Raw genomic sequence first — 15,071 nt, forward strand, 5'->3', positions numbered from 1 at the left:
ATATTATTATTTATTGACCTGTTCCAAGCTCACTCCACGTCTCTGGTTAACTTCTTTATAATGCAATCTCTGCAGGCCACACAGGGGGCAGAGTGGGAAACTGAGGCCAGTGGCTCTCCACTCACCTGCTACATGATTCGGGGTGGGAAACACTAAATTAGGTCTTTGCGAGCAACGCATAAGTTGCCCTGCTCTGCGTAAAGCGTGTTGCTCATCAAGGATCAGAAGCGCACACTTTCTGACTTCATTAATTTATCGACTCCTTAGGAAGACAAGAAACATATGAGAAAACTCAAGGGCTAATTAGCTCTCTGAGAATCCGAGAGATGCCGGAAGGTGGCATGACTAAATGCCAAGTTAAAGGCGCTGTAGGGTCTTAGCAAAATGTGTTCACTGATTGCAGACATCACCAAAAGTTGGGCCCGGTACGCTTAATAGGCTTGGAAATAAGGCAGCGTCACTAGAGCCCCTTCTTAGACTAGCAGTAACAAATTCCGAGTATCTTCAGGTCAAATGTAACTCAATACTGTTTTATACATTTGCTGTTTCTCCAAATAGGATTATTTTTTTTCTAGAGGCAATCACAAGGCCTAAGAAGATTTGCAGCAATGGAAAGGATTTCGTCCCTGCCCTGTAATGAACAGATTAGAAGCTTAATCCTGAGGTCTGTCTCTGTGTCCAAGTACAATTGCAGTGTGAGTCATAGCAAAGGTATACATATATGGGGGAAGGAACCAAAGTTTTGAAAATTGATGAAAGGGATGACATTCATCAAGAGGCAGTAGGAAGACACCAGTTTCACTCCTCAGCACCTGAGGACCAGAAGTTTTACAGCAGCTTGCTCGGAGACATCTGCTCCCAGCTGCCCAGTGCCTCTGGCCTCCGAGGGCAGCTTGAGGAAGCCCATCCCAAGCCTCTGCGGTCGCCTGCAGGCCGGCAACTCTTCAAGCAGCAAAGGTCACTGCTATAATGACACTGGTTTTTGTTGTTGTCTAAGTCAGTGCTTAAATGAATAATTTGAAACCTTATTGAAGTTCACAAAATTAAAGATTTGAACAAGGCCTGTGTGGGCTGAAATGAGGCGCTGACTGGACTGAGGCTCAGTGTGAGGCCAACTGGAGCCAATGGGGTTCGGGGGGAGGGCAGAGCAGAGTCACCCCTTGCTCACCGCCCGCTGTGGGGGGCCCACCAGCCACGCAGGAGCACAGCCGGTGGACGTGCTTGTCGCTGGGTCTTCAGCAGACATTTAGCCTCCCTGTCCCGGGCAGAGGGCCCGGCAGCACCCAGGGAGGCAGCCTGGTTTCCGTGGCTAAGAGCACGGGTTCTAGAGCCAGACCGCCTGGGTTCAAATCCCACTTCTAGCTCTCAGAAACAGTGTGGCCTTGGATGATTTTCTTAGTCTCTCTCTCCCCATGTTTTCCCATCTGGTTATCAAAGTACCTCCTGAGGGTTCATATCGTCACAGTCGATTTGCTTTTTGCTGAAACACAATATGTGGTGCTTAAGGAACGAGAGGTTGGTTTTGGCTTCCGACTTGTAGCAGTTTCTGTTCCCAGTCGGCTGACGCTGAGGCTGCGCGGCACAGCAGAGCGGCCTGGAGGAGGAGAGCCGCTCAGGCCTGGCGAAGCCGAGCTGCGAGGGAAGGAGGAGCCAGGGAGGGAGAAAAAGCCTGGCCGCCCGCAGGGGCCGCCCCTTCTGACCAGGACCCCCACACTCCTAACGCGAAGCAGGAGGTCGCAGTGGGCCCCACAACCGTCCCCTTCCCCAGGCTCTACCAGTGAGCAGGTGAGGCTCCTGGGCACGCCTAGGTGGAAGCCACAGCGGTGACAAAGCGGAAATGAGTAGAATTCACCACGCTACCGCGGCCGTGCCTGACACACATGGCTTCTGGCCTTGGGCCTTGGTTGAGTGGAGCGCCCAGCACTATTACGTGGTCAGCTAATACGAGTTGGGAGGATTGCTAGGTGCCATAAGGCAAATCTGGAGCAGGGCATAGCTACGGACAGACCCTTCACCCGGTTGGATGTTCCAATCAGAGTGTCAGCTTTAAACAGCTTCCTCCTTGTTTCGTGCCTTGGTGAGGGCGACTCCTCCAGAAGTGGCTGCCCAAGGAAGGGTGAGGAGGCGTGGGGAGATGCCCAGCCAGCGATCCTCCCTGCCGCCGGTTCACCTGGCTCAGAAAAAGTGGGCCCTGAGGGCCCATCAGGTCACGGCACAGCAGGACTGGCAAAGATTTATGAACCTGACTTCAAACCAGGACCTTGCAGCTGGGGAGAACCCGCGTTCCCGCCAACCCCCGTTCCCGTGGGCGTGCGCGGCCTTGCAGGTGCGCAAGCACTGCTGCTAGGAGAGTTCGCAGGCGCAGGTAGGTGCGTGGTGGGTGCTCCCTCAGAGTCTCCCCATCAGCTGAGCAGCTCAGTGGGGACGGAGGTGGCAGCCTTCTCTGCAGCCAGTGCCTCCCCGCCACTCAGCAGTACGTGCACACCGACTCATAAGTCTCTGAAGACCCCTTTTCAAAAGAAAATAAAAATGAAAAGGGAGTGTCAGAGTGCTTGCCTAGAATGCACAAGACCCTGGGTTAAATTCCCAGTACCTTAAAAAAAAAAATTCTCTCCTCTTTGAGGCCTCCTTATGGTCTTTAGCATTGTGTTAAGATTTAGATCTAAACTCATAATCAAAGCTGTGGTGAGCACTTGAGTGTTTACTCTGTTTAGAGGTTGGCCCAGCGCTGTATAGAATGCCACTTAGTCCTCCCTGCATAATAATCCTGAGTGACAGAGGCTCAGGGAGGTTGGGGCGTTGGCTCAACCACACTGACTCAAATGGCAGGCAAGATACTAAGAGGGTCCACCGAGAGCTCAGTATATTGGCCCTTAACATTTTTGTAATACTACCCAAAGTATTCCAGAGCATCCAAATCTTAGCAAGTTCCAAGATAGTGCACAAGGTGAGGAAATGGTCGGTGTCTGAGAGAGATGACCTGAGAGGATGGTTGGGAGAAGACAATGGCAGAGAAAGAGAGAGAGACAGAGAGAGACAGTGAGAGACAGAGACAGAGACAGAGAGAGACAGTGAGGGAGAGAGAGACAGAGACAGTGAGGGAGAGACAGAGAGAGACAGAGACAGTGAGGGAGAGACAGAGAGACAGTGAGGGAGAGACAGAGACAGAGAGAGACAGTGAGGGAGAGACAGAAAGAGACAGAGAGAGACAGTGAGGGAGAGAGAGAGACAGAGACAGTGAGGGAGAGACAGAGAGACAGTGAGGGAGAGACAGAGACAGAGAGAGACAGTGAGGGAGAGACAGAAAGAGACAGACAGAGACAGAGAGAGACAGTGAGGGAGAGAGAGACAGTGAGAGAGAGACGCAGAGTGAGGGAGAGAGACAGATAGAGAGAGACAGACACACAAAGACACACAGAGGGAGACAGAGACAGAGAGAATGAGGGTGAGAGAGACAGACACAGAGAGACAGCAGGACAGAGCATAATACCTTTTATAGCCTCATCTAGAGGGTAACATGCCAGAATGTTGGCTGTGTTTTCACCACACCAAACACCCTGGCATCCTGTGGGAAGGAAGACACGAGCATGTTGCTGCCAGCAGAGCTCACTGGGGATGACCTTAAATGTGGGACACCACAAAGAGCACCTACCTAAAACCTCAAGTGAGCATCATATTTAAAGACGGAACATTAGTAGCAGTCTCATTCAAGTGAGGAAACCAGTGAAAGAAGAGGAGGATGCCTACCACAGTGGCTATTGTCAACTCTTCTTTACATGTGGAAGAAGGCTTTCATTCGCTGATGTGGTGCCGGATGGCCATTATCTGAGTTACTCATGGGGCTGAGGCAGGAGGAGCATAGATTTTTCATCCTGGAAAACTTAAGAAGACCCCTTTTCAAAAGAAAATAAAAATGAAAAGGGAGTGTCAGAGTGCTTCCCTAAAACGCACAAGACCCTGGGTTAAATTCCCAGTACCTTAAAAAAAAAAATTCTCTCCTCTTTGAGGCATCCTTATGGTCTTTAGCATTGTGTTAAGATTTAGATCTAAAACATCCCCTAAAGTCTCAAAGTCTTATGTGTTCAGAGGTGGGGCTTGGGAAGTGACTGAATCATGGACGAGCCTACTCCAATTGTGGATTAACTTCTGGGTGAATTCATAGTTGGATGTGCCGTTGGAGGTGGGGCCAGGTCAGAAGAAGTGAATCCCTGAGGAAAAAAGGGTGCCTTGGAAGGTAGGATTCTTGTCCCTGGCTCCTCCCTCCTCTTCCTGCTTCCCTCCTCCACCATGCCCGTCGGCCCTGCCACTTCTGCCTTGGAGCCATCCAACCATAGTCTGGGCCCTCTGCAAACCATGGGCCTAAATGAACTTTCTCCTTCAGATTGTGGGTATCACATGTTTTGACCCAGTGACGGGAGAGTGATTAATACATAAAACTGGTACCAGGAGTGAGGTGTTGCTGTGTCCGTACCTGACTATGTGGTTTAGAAGAATTTGGAACTGGTGTATTGCAGGAGTTTGGAAAGGTATGGAGATGCTCACCAGTGACGTCTCAGAATGCTGTACATAGGTTAATGGAGATTCTTCTTGGTGCTCAGAAGGCCAGAATGCTAATAGAAATGTAGACAGTAAAAGGTCAGGCTCACAAGGACAATGGACTCCATTGGGGACAGGGACTCTGTTGACAATTGGACTGGAGGCCATGTGTGTTACACTCTGGCAGAATTTTTGTCTATATTTGCCTATGTACTGAGATTTTGTAAGAGACTTAGATTAATGATAATAGACTAATTGGTAGAGGAAATTCCAAAACAGCTCAACATTCAGGCTCTGACACGGGTACTGGCGTTTTCTTATAGCCAAATCTGTAATAAGAACCAAAAGGAAAAAAAGCAGACCTACATTATTTGGAAAATGTGCAATTACATCAGAACGGAAGCACCTGCAATGTTAGGTCCCAGAGAGTACGGTTGCTGAAAAAATTAGCATTTAATACAGACTCTTTAAAAAAATGTATTTGGTACAAGGTCAACAGAGTCTCACTATGTAGGTTGGACTCATAGTGATCCTTCTGTTTTCAGCCTCCCAAGCGCTGGGATTACGGGCACATGCCACCAGGCCCAGTCTCAATCACCGTCTCAGTGTGCCCCGGGGGCTGGGCCAGCACACCATGCTGGGGATCGAACTCTGGCCTCTGTGCTCTGCCTAAGCAGGTGCTTCAGTCCACTGAGCTATCTGGCCAGCCCTAAAATTAGCATTTAATGAAAGCAAAGTACCCTGCATCAGGACAGGGTACTTTGCTTTCATTGAAGGCATCTCAGGAACTGTTCAGGTCCCTGTCTTGCAGGCTCAAAGATATAAAAAGAAGACTCCTCTGGAAGAATTTGCCTCAAGAAGAGAGGCTTAGGGCAACCTACACATCACAGCACCCTAGGGGAGACTCTTCCCAAGCTCAGTCTTCTAGAGTTGAACCATCCGGGTACCCAGAGGCCACTGCTGCGTGGTCCAAGGGAACAAGCCTACTTCTAGGGCTGGTGTAGACTTCAGCACTATCCATGCTGGTTTTTTAGACATGCAAAATACAGAGTTACGGGTCATAGAAGCTTCCCCCTAGATTTCAGAAGAAGGCCTTGGAGGCCAGACAAAAATATGTGACATTTCCTGTGAAGAACCCACGAGAAGGTGATGCTTGAAGAGTGAGAGTGAAGCCAAAGATGCACCAGGGACCCCAGAAGTGGGAGATGTCAGGAACATGGAGCATCTGCTGACGTAAGCTGCACACAGCGAGCAGAGCCAAGGGAGAGGCAACGTGGGCTGCGACCAGCAGAGCCATAGGAGTGTGCTGCCCTAAGCCTTGGAGTTCACGTCCCGCCCCCACCCCCCGCCCCCTCCCGCTCCCCCGGTGCTGCACACTGAGCTACAGGACTTACGCTGCACTGCAGGTTTGCAGGCTTGCTTTGGTCAGATTCTATTCTATTTCCTCATTTCTCCCTTTTTGAACAGAGTGTTTGCCCTGCGCCATTGAATGCTGGAGGTGTTGGACTTCCTTTTTGATTCCTATTGGTGCTCACAGCTAAGAGTTTGCCTTGAGTCTCAGAGGAGCCTTTGGACTTGGACTTCTCAGCAGTGCTGGAACTGCTGAAACTTTGGCAGCTCTTCGAGTTGGACTAAATGCACCGGGCACAATGAGACATACAGGAGCCTTTGGGGGCCAAGGAATGGAGTGCTATGGTTTAAACCTACCCGCCCCCCCCAGCCTTCTGTGTTCAGAGGTGTGGCTTTTGGAAGGTGATTGGCTCCTCAGGGCATTATGCTTACTGGTGGAGTAGTCCACGGATGACTCTCATAGCTGAACGAGCTGTTCGGAGGAGAGGCCTGGTCGAAGGGGAGCTGGGGGGCGTGGCCTGAATGGGCATGTGCTTGCTCCTGGCTCCCTCTTCTAGCTCTGCCTTTGGGCTGCCACGCATTGGGCAGTTTTCTTCCCACTACCTTCCCACCCAGTCCTTGCTGCTGTGGAGCCAGCCACAGACAGAAAGTCTAGAAACTGCAAGCCAAGGGAAACCCCTCCTCCTGAAAGTTGTGCTGTCAGGTATTTTGTCCCCATAACTGGAAAAGTGGCCAATACACATGAGCCCTTACCTGCTTCTTCAGTTTAAATTCTGGGTGGAAGGGACAAATGAGGCCATCAGAAACTCTGGAGACGAGGCTCTTTTCCTCAGAGGGCAGAGTGTGAAGGCAATGCCGAAGATCTATAAACTGCAGCACCATCAATGTACGGCAACTTGTGAAAAGACAAAATCCCCATGATTTCGTTGCCCAATTTTAATTGGCTTTATTTTCAATTCTAGGATTGGGCTCCTTCATTCTGTTAAAATAGAATAAATGTTCTGTTGCCCTGAGCAGAAGCGGTTGGGTTTGTAGACAAAAGCTGAAGGAAGGAGAGAGCAGAGAACAAAAGGCAGGCTGTGCACACCAGTGTGACTTTGCTTCTAAGGCAGGGACAGGGAGCTGGGATGACAGGTGACAGCGCGAAGGGATCAGCGGGCCCTTTCAGGCTACTGCTTTTGTGCAATGGTTACTTGGAGCATCGGTCTCATCTGCATGGGCCGGCTTGGGAAACTGGGCCTGATCTCTCTCTAATGCTGATTTCTCGGAGGTGAGACAGGCAGCCCAGCTTCGGCTTGGTGATGTGGAGCTTCCGTGCAGGCGGCTCCACTCTGCCTATCAGGAGGGGCCAGGGGCCGGGGCTGGGTGCAGGAGCTTAGTGTGACACAGTGGCTGCCGCAGCCGCCCTGTAGCACTAAGGGCTCACTTCTGGTGCAGGCTCTAGGAGAGGCCATCTCTTTTCTTTTCTTCCTTTGTCTTTTCTTCTTTTGGTTGTAGTAAAGCACACAAACACACAATTTGCCACTTTAACTCTCTTTAAGTGTGCAGTTCAGAGGCATCAAGTGCTATCACACAACTGGGCAACTGTTGCCACCATCATCTCTACCGTTCTTCATTTTCCCCAACTGCAGCTCTGTACTCATTAAGAAAGACCTGCCTGTTCCTCCGCCCTCTGGCATCTCCCAGTCGACTCTGTGTCTCTAACATTTGGCTGCTTTGCTTTCAGTTACGTACAAAGAGGAATCACTTGGTATTTGTCTCTTGGGGGCTGGCTTATTTCCCTTAGCGTTAGATTCACCTATGTTGTAGCAGATGTCAGCGTGGCCTTCCTTCTCAGGCTGAATATTAGTCCGCTGTGTGTAGACAGCACAGCTTTCCATCCATTCACCTGTTAATAGATGCACAGGGCTGTTGGGGACGGTACTGCTCTGGTCATGGGGTACAAAGGGCTCTCTGAGGCCCTGCTGTCCGTTCCTGAGTGTCCACGCAGAAACAGGGGATGGGTCATAAGGAGGATCTGTACTCTTGCCTTTGTCATATTTTAGAGCTGTGCTCCTGCCTCCCTCTCTTCACAGTCTCTTGTGTCACCTTTTTTTTTTTGTATTTTTAGGACAGGGTCTACAGGATGTGCAGGATCTTATTACTAGATTGGACTCTTAGTGATTCTCCTGTCTATAGCCTCCCAAATGCTGGGATTACAGGTGCACGCACCACCACTCCCAGTCTCAATTGCTGTCTCAGTGTGCCCGGGGGGTGGGGGGGCAAGGCAGGCCTGGGGATCGAACCCCACCCCTGAGCCTGCTTGTAGGCACTTTAATCCGCTGAGCTAGTTGGCCGGCCCTTGTGTCATCTTCTAAGTCAGAATCATAACCTCTTGTTTTAGTGGTCACATTGCCTCTCTTGCTGTCTCAAATTTCCCTGTGAATTCCTCTTATAAGGGCAGGTGAGGAGTTGTACATACAGCTCAGCGGTAGAATACTTGCCTAGCAAGGCCCTGAGTATAATTCCAGGAGGGAAAGAGGGAGTGAGGGAAGGGAGAGAGACAGAGAGACAGGGACAGAGACAGAGACAGAGACAGAGACAGAGACAGAGACAAGAGAGGTAGACAGAGCAAGAGAGATACTACGACTTGTGATTCCCTTTAGAGCGGGCAGCATTTGTCTCCTCATCCCAAGAGCCTTAATGGGATCACATGTGGCATGTTTCTTTGCCAGGGAAGGTGGCATCCACAGATTCCGGGGACTGAGATCTGGGTAACCTTGGGGTTTTTCAGGCCCACACAAGCTAATAGCAAAAAGTACAAGGAATACAGAAGCATCGTGAAAAGAAAGGCCTATACAAGCTCATTGTCCCTAGAGGTCATCACAGGAAGTAATTTAGGATATGGGACTTTCTAGATATATTTCCATGCATGTGTTAGCAAATGTTTTTATTTTATTTTCTTTCTTTTCAAAAAAATAAAAAATGGTATAACATTCTACACAGAGCAGCGACTTGTTTCCTTCATTAAACAATGTATCTTTGCAGTGAGCTCTTTAAGGGGAAAGGATTTACTTTCATGCTACTGTCTTCTTTGATGTAAAAATAGCAGCTTTTCAGCAAAGCAAATGACTTTCAGAAAACTTCCACTTGAAATAATCTTCCAGAAATGTCAATGTTAACTTTAATTCATAACAGGAAAGACAGCTCGTGATCCAAAAGAAGGCTAGAGATGCCAGGGTTACATTGGAGAAGGGGATGTACAACAACACTTACCCGGAGTTGGTCACCAGAGTCGTATATGGAAGGCGGCCATAAGGCAGCAAGCTGATACACCCTTGAGTGCTTCCACGGAATGGGCTTACACTCCGCAACCTGCCTGGAGAGCTGGGAGGGAGCCCTGGCTGTGCCCTGAAGCAGATGTGTGGCCTCAGGCGCCCGAGCGCCATCTGCGACCTCAGCACTCTCATCTTTGAGGTAAGAAGACTGGGCCGGAAGTTCTAGTCTTCATGATGGTCCACTGTGCAATTTGGAAAGAGCACTGTATTATCAGGCTGGATATTCAGTTTTGAATCCCAAACCTTTTACTAACGTGCACATAACCTTGAGCAAGACAACTCCATCCGGCTTCGATTGGTACATCTGTAAAATGATCAGGGTGAACCAAAATGTTCTTCTCACATTCTAGGACAGTACATATCAAACTTGAAAGCATCTAGGATCCTTCGTGGATCTTGTTAAAATGCAGGCTGAACCAGCAGGTTTGGGTACGCCTCCATACCCTCACTTCCACCAACTTCCGGAGGGGTGGGATCTCACATTTTGAGGAACGAGGTACTTGGCCTTTGAACTGTCAAGAAGATGTGTTAAAGACTGGGAAACAGATGGGGCTGGGGAGATAGAGCTCAGTGGTCTAAGCACCTGCCTGGCAAGTGCCAAGGACTGGAGTTCCAGCCCCGGTACCGCATGCCATGCCAGCCCTGAAACCAGGCATGGTGGCACCCGCCTATAATCTCAGCGCTGGAGAGGCTGAGACAGGAGGATCCCTACGAGTCCAAGCTGCAGAGCAAGACCCTGAACTAACTAAATAAATAAATGATTTTTTAAAAATGAAAAAGAAAGACTAGGAAATGGGCAAAAGAGGTGCGTGTGTATGTCTTGGGTAGAGTGCAGGCTGGGGGCTTTGACCCTGGGCGTACGCGCTGCATCACGGATCACTGTGCATCTCGGTTGGAAGAGGAGAACCAGACTGATAGCATGGAACAAGTTTTGTCTGGTAGAGGTACGACTGGCTTCAGACCTGCAGGAAAACCGACTCTGACACATTCTTTCTTGCCCTGTAGGATCACCATCCATTTTTCACAATAATTGTAGAATTCCTGAGTGCCCACATACATATTCTCCAAATTCTCCTTTAAGCAGGATTTCCCAGGGCTGGTGAGATGGCTCAGTGGTTTGAAGCACCTACTTAGAACAAGCAGGGACCGCGGTTCTGTCCCCCTGCACCACATGGCAGCCAGCCCCGCCCCCTGGTGGGCTGAGCTGGCCGCGCGCGCGCCCGCGCGCACACACACACACACACACATAAATACATAAATAAAAATTAAAAAAAAAAACCAAAAAACAGGATTTCCCTTAAAAAACAAACAAAACTTTTTAAAAAATTGACATTAACATTTCTGATTTGCAATTCATTGATCATTACAAGCGAGAACAGCTTGCCAGGTTGGGGACCTAGGGGTGTGTTGAACACAGAAAGTCTAGGAAAGTCGTTGTTGTGTGTGCGTGTGGGAGCTGCAGCTTGTTTTCTCAGCTGCCTGCTAGCTGACTGCTTACGAAGAGTGCTTTGCCTGTACAGTACTTTGGTGTTGCCCAGGTACTTCCCTTCCAAGGCTAAGAGATCACAGAACGTGGCAAGACACCCCCTGGAGATCTAGAGGTCAAAGGGCCCGCCCATCTTCAGTGAGCGGTTGCTACCCTCGGATTGGAACCCTGGGCCTCCAGACCAACAGCAGTCAGGCACCTGCTGCAATGGTAATAAGCCCGAGACATACCGCCGATGCTAAACTAAAGGCAGACACTCGGCAAAAGCCGGAGCGGAAGCGCAGACTTGGGCGGGGCAGGGCTCAGCGCCAGCGCTCGGTCGCCCCGCCCCTTCCAGCCCCGCCCCGCCGGTCCGTGTCTGAGGTGCCGTTACCAATAAAGTTGTTGTTCTGCCAACATGGCGGCGCCCATGGGAGCAGGCCGGGCTGTGTACGCGTAAAAGTTCGGAGAACGAGGCATACGGGAGCTGCAGGCCAGAGCCTGTGAGTAGGTAAACCCCTGCCGGAGCTCAGCGCGGCGAGGGAAGGGCCAGGCCGATCTCTCCCCGGGCCGGGGGGTACCGAGTTGCTGAGGGCGGAAAGGAAGGTGCAGGCCCTGGAGCCGTGCAGTTCGAGAGCTGGAAGTGCCTAGAACCTGTCTTCAGGATCGTTAAGCCTCAGACCTGCTCGCTAGCTCCGGGCCCTTTCCCAGAAACTCGCTCGTCCTCACGAGATTTTCGACTTGCCTTCTTGTCCCCACCGCCCCGGTGCCAGTGGGTGCCTGGGTCGCTGTGCGCCCCACCCCCGTCCCCGGGCTCGGGGATTGGACCGGGTCAGAGGTCCTTCGTGGCGTCTTTGGGGCCCCAGGTCATTACCACAGCACGTTATGGCCCAAAGATCCCCGGAAGCCATCAGGGTCTACTGGCGTGTCGGGCGGAGAGACAGCAATTTCCAGACAGGAAATAAACTGCCTGAGGTCACGCAGGAAATTAGAAACTGCAAAGCGCAGAATGTGTATCTTAAAACATGATTTCTTTAAGGCACTTTTCCCTGGGGACATTCTTGCTCTATTTCGGGTTTGCACAAATGCCCTCATGTGCTTCCCTCCTGGGTTCTGTTTCTTTGCCTTTTACGCGACTAGGATTCTCTACACAAGATAATCATTTTGAGTCTACTTCTTAGGTCCCTTCTACTCTCAAAAGCCTTAACCCAAGACCCCAAGTATGACCGAGGTCAGGGCTGACAGGTGGGGTGGTGCCCAGGATTGCTGTGGAACAACGTGGAGGAAGAGACAAGGTTGCAAGCAAGCAAAGCAGCTGGGTGAGCCGAGTTAAGGAATAAAAGGGCTGAGTTGGTCATAAATCTGATTTGAGCTGCACACCCACATTCATTTTATTACACAGTCCTCAAATATAATGGCTGGTCCTTGACATCAGGAAGAGGAAGTGCTCATTAGGGCTTTGAAGAGCTATATATGGCAAAGGGCCTGGAAAGTAAAAGGGAGTAGGGCTGGGAGCCAGGAAGCGCTGTGAAAACCACAGCCTTGGGTACAAACTACTAGTCCAGAGGAATCTTTTTGGCCAATTAAAAACCTGATGTTATTTAGTTATTGATTGATTGAGTACAGTGCCGGTGAGGGGCTCTAGGGCCTCAAATATGCTAGGTAGCATTCTGCTTCTGAACTATATCCTTGCCAAATTTCACAGTATATTCTGTGCTGGGCCGGGGAGATAGCTCAGTGGAATAAGCGCTTCCCTGGCAAGTGCAAAGGCCTCAGTTCAATCCCTGGTTCCACCGGAAAAAAAAACAAACAAACAAAAAAAAACACACAAACAAATATATTCTGTGCTGCTTTTGTTTTGGTACCAGGTATTGAACCCGTTCAGTGAACCATAACTCTAGTTCTCAGACTTTTCTTAAAAGACCTTGACACGTGTTATGGCTTCTATCTAGTTGCCCCCCCTGCCCCCCCAAGCCTCATGCAATCATGGAGTGGACTTCTAGAGTTTGATATGGGTCTGAGTACCGCTGGGATTATGAGTATGAGTGCTCCACCCAGTCTAGGGCCGAGAGCCTGAACGTAACATAAGGGAGACAGAGAGACAGACTTGCTCTCTGTTGCCACTGTTGCTGCTGCTTCTCCATTTTGCTCTTGCTTTTTGCCGCGCCATGAAAGGTTGCTCTCTGCCATGTGTTGCTCTGCCTTGGAGCCAGCTGAGTATGGACTGAAACCTCCAGTAGCGATGAGCTGAATAAACCTTTCCTTCCTTCATTTTGGGCGTCGGGTATTTGTACCAGCAACGAGAGAAGGGTGACCAAGACAACACACATTACCAGACTGCTCTTGAAAGGGGGGAAATCAACTTATCTTCCCTTAGCAGTACATACAATTCATTTCATCAAGTTTTTGTCATATTGTTTCAATTGGTGTTTCTTTGATTAGTTCTTATTTATGTATTTATTTATGTCTTTTGAGACTGGGTTCGGGTTATGCAGTTCAGGCTGGCCTTGAGTTCACTGCATAGCCCAGGCTGGTCTCGAACTGGCATGATCCTCCTGCCTCAGCCTCCCAAGTGCTGGGATTATAGGCATGCACCACTGTGTCTGGCCTAATTAGTTCTTTCTTTTCTTTTTACTGCTGAGGCATTTTATTTGTATGTTTTATGTCCTTAGAAAGAGAATCCCAGGACTTTTCCTCCTTTCTTCATTATCCATGATGCCAGCTGAGGTTGTCAGTACAGTGTAACCAAACTGGGAGCAGGTTGTTCTGCCATTCTTCCAGGTCTCTCAGCTGCACATCAAACCTGGGGCTGATCACGCCACACTTGCTTAACCTGCCTGTGAGGTTCACACAATTTTTCCAGCCCTGTGATCATCAATGATTGCAGATTCGCCAGTGTAACTGTGCTTTGTCATCACAGTTAGAAACCAGACAGTGACTCTGGAGCGCGGCCTGATGAGAACCTGGCGTTCGCCTCTCTTTTCGGCCCTGTGGATGCTCTGGAGAGCATCAGCCGGAACGTTCATGCGCACCATTGTGGTGGCCCGGAAAGAGCCTGCTTAGTTCTTTTTTTTTTTTTAATTTTTATTTACATATGTGTAAGTGTCTAAATCGTAACTATATACTTTTATTAATGGACACATCAATGCTCCTTACACTCACATTCATCAAGATACAACACCCCCTTTGGGTCTTTTTGAGACAGGGTTTCACTGTGCAGATCAGGCTGGCCTTGAACTCATTTTGTAGCGCAGGCTGGTCTTGAACTTGCATCCATCCTTCTGCCTCAGCCTCCCAAGTGCTGGGATTAAGGGTTTGTGCTACCATGCTCAGCCAGGGTACGGGACATTTCCGTCACTCGAGGAAGTTTTTCCGCGGCCCTTGCTAGTCAGTTCCAGCTAACCCTTCTAGGAGCAGCCACTGTTCTGATTTGTTTTTATCATAAATTAGTTTTTCTGTTCTAGAACTTAGTTTTTTGGGGTTTTTTTAGTATTTCCTTTTTAAAAAATATTTATTTTTTTATTGAGAAATAAATATGAATGAGACAATTTCAAAGTTGATTAATAGGACAGTTTTGATAATCAATACACTGTACATTGTTATCTTCTTAGTGGTTATCCATAGTACAAGAAGCAGACAGGATATTCTGTCCAAACACTGTTAGTACACCTCTTTCTTCTCATTGAATTAAGTGAAAGTAGCTGTAAATTTATCCTATTTTGCATATATAAATAGAAAATGATCTTTCCTTTGTATCCCTTTTTTTTGGTCTTGTCAGAGGTGAATATTCTATTGGTATCTAAATACTATAGGTGTTTGAATTCAACTAAACAATCTAACACTGTCTAGCAGTCTATAATATTAGTGGGTTATCCTCAGAAGTTATTGACTTGAGCCTTTTACAGCTCATTGTATTAATATGGCTTCACTTTATATACTTCATTTTTATACTTTTCTGCTGGATGGTTAAGACCAAGATATAGCAAGACCTGTACACCAAGAAATGTAACTTTTGTATCTGATAAGGTCAGCCAGGTACTCTCAGGATTTATCCTGCAGCCCTGTACCGCCCTTTGTACATCCTTTTGTCAGTGTCTGACATGAGGATGAGTCACAGCCACTGCTTGACCAATTTGCTCTCTGTGCGAGCTTGAGAAAATGTTTTTTCTCTCCCTGTGACTCTCCCCAGAGCCTGGTTAGTTCTGAGGTTGATCTTTTTCACATGTTTCACCATTTGTATCTCTTCTGTCCTAGTTCCCTTTGCTCCCTACCCCCTTTAGTGTTGAATCCAGGTCCTTGCTCACGCTGAGCAAGGGATGTACCACTGAGCTAGCAACACCCAGTGGCATCTTCACCCATGTTTAACTTTAGGTTTTTGGTGTTTTTTTTTTTTTTTTTTTTTT

General features: G+C 48.8%; 1 protein-coding gene across 3 annotated transcripts in view; it reads left to right on the plus strand.

Annotated features, from left to right (window-relative positions):
- The first annotated feature begins 11,088 nt into the window (after window positions 1–11,088).
- Lars2 (leucyl-tRNA synthetase 2, mitochondrial) overlaps window positions 11,089–15,071 on the plus strand; it is a 116,527-nt gene continuing 112,544 nt past the window's right edge. The window contains exon 1 of one of the 3 annotated variants that reach the window (XM_004640671.2): window positions 11,089–11,171. The gene's annotated coding sequence lies outside the window, so the exon portion shown is untranslated. Of the gene's footprint in view, window positions 11,180–15,071 lie in introns of all 3 variants that reach the window. The other 2 variants (XM_023700703.1, XM_023700704.1) reach the window with 2 other exon arrangements.

Source organism: Octodon degus, unplaced genomic scaffold (assembly GCF_000260255.1).
Source record: "Octodon degus isolate 3935 unplaced genomic scaffold, OctDeg1.0 scaffold00126, whole genome shotgun sequence".
In the NCBI taxonomy this organism is placed as follows: domain Eukaryota; kingdom Metazoa; phylum Chordata; class Mammalia; order Rodentia; family Octodontidae; genus Octodon; species Octodon degus.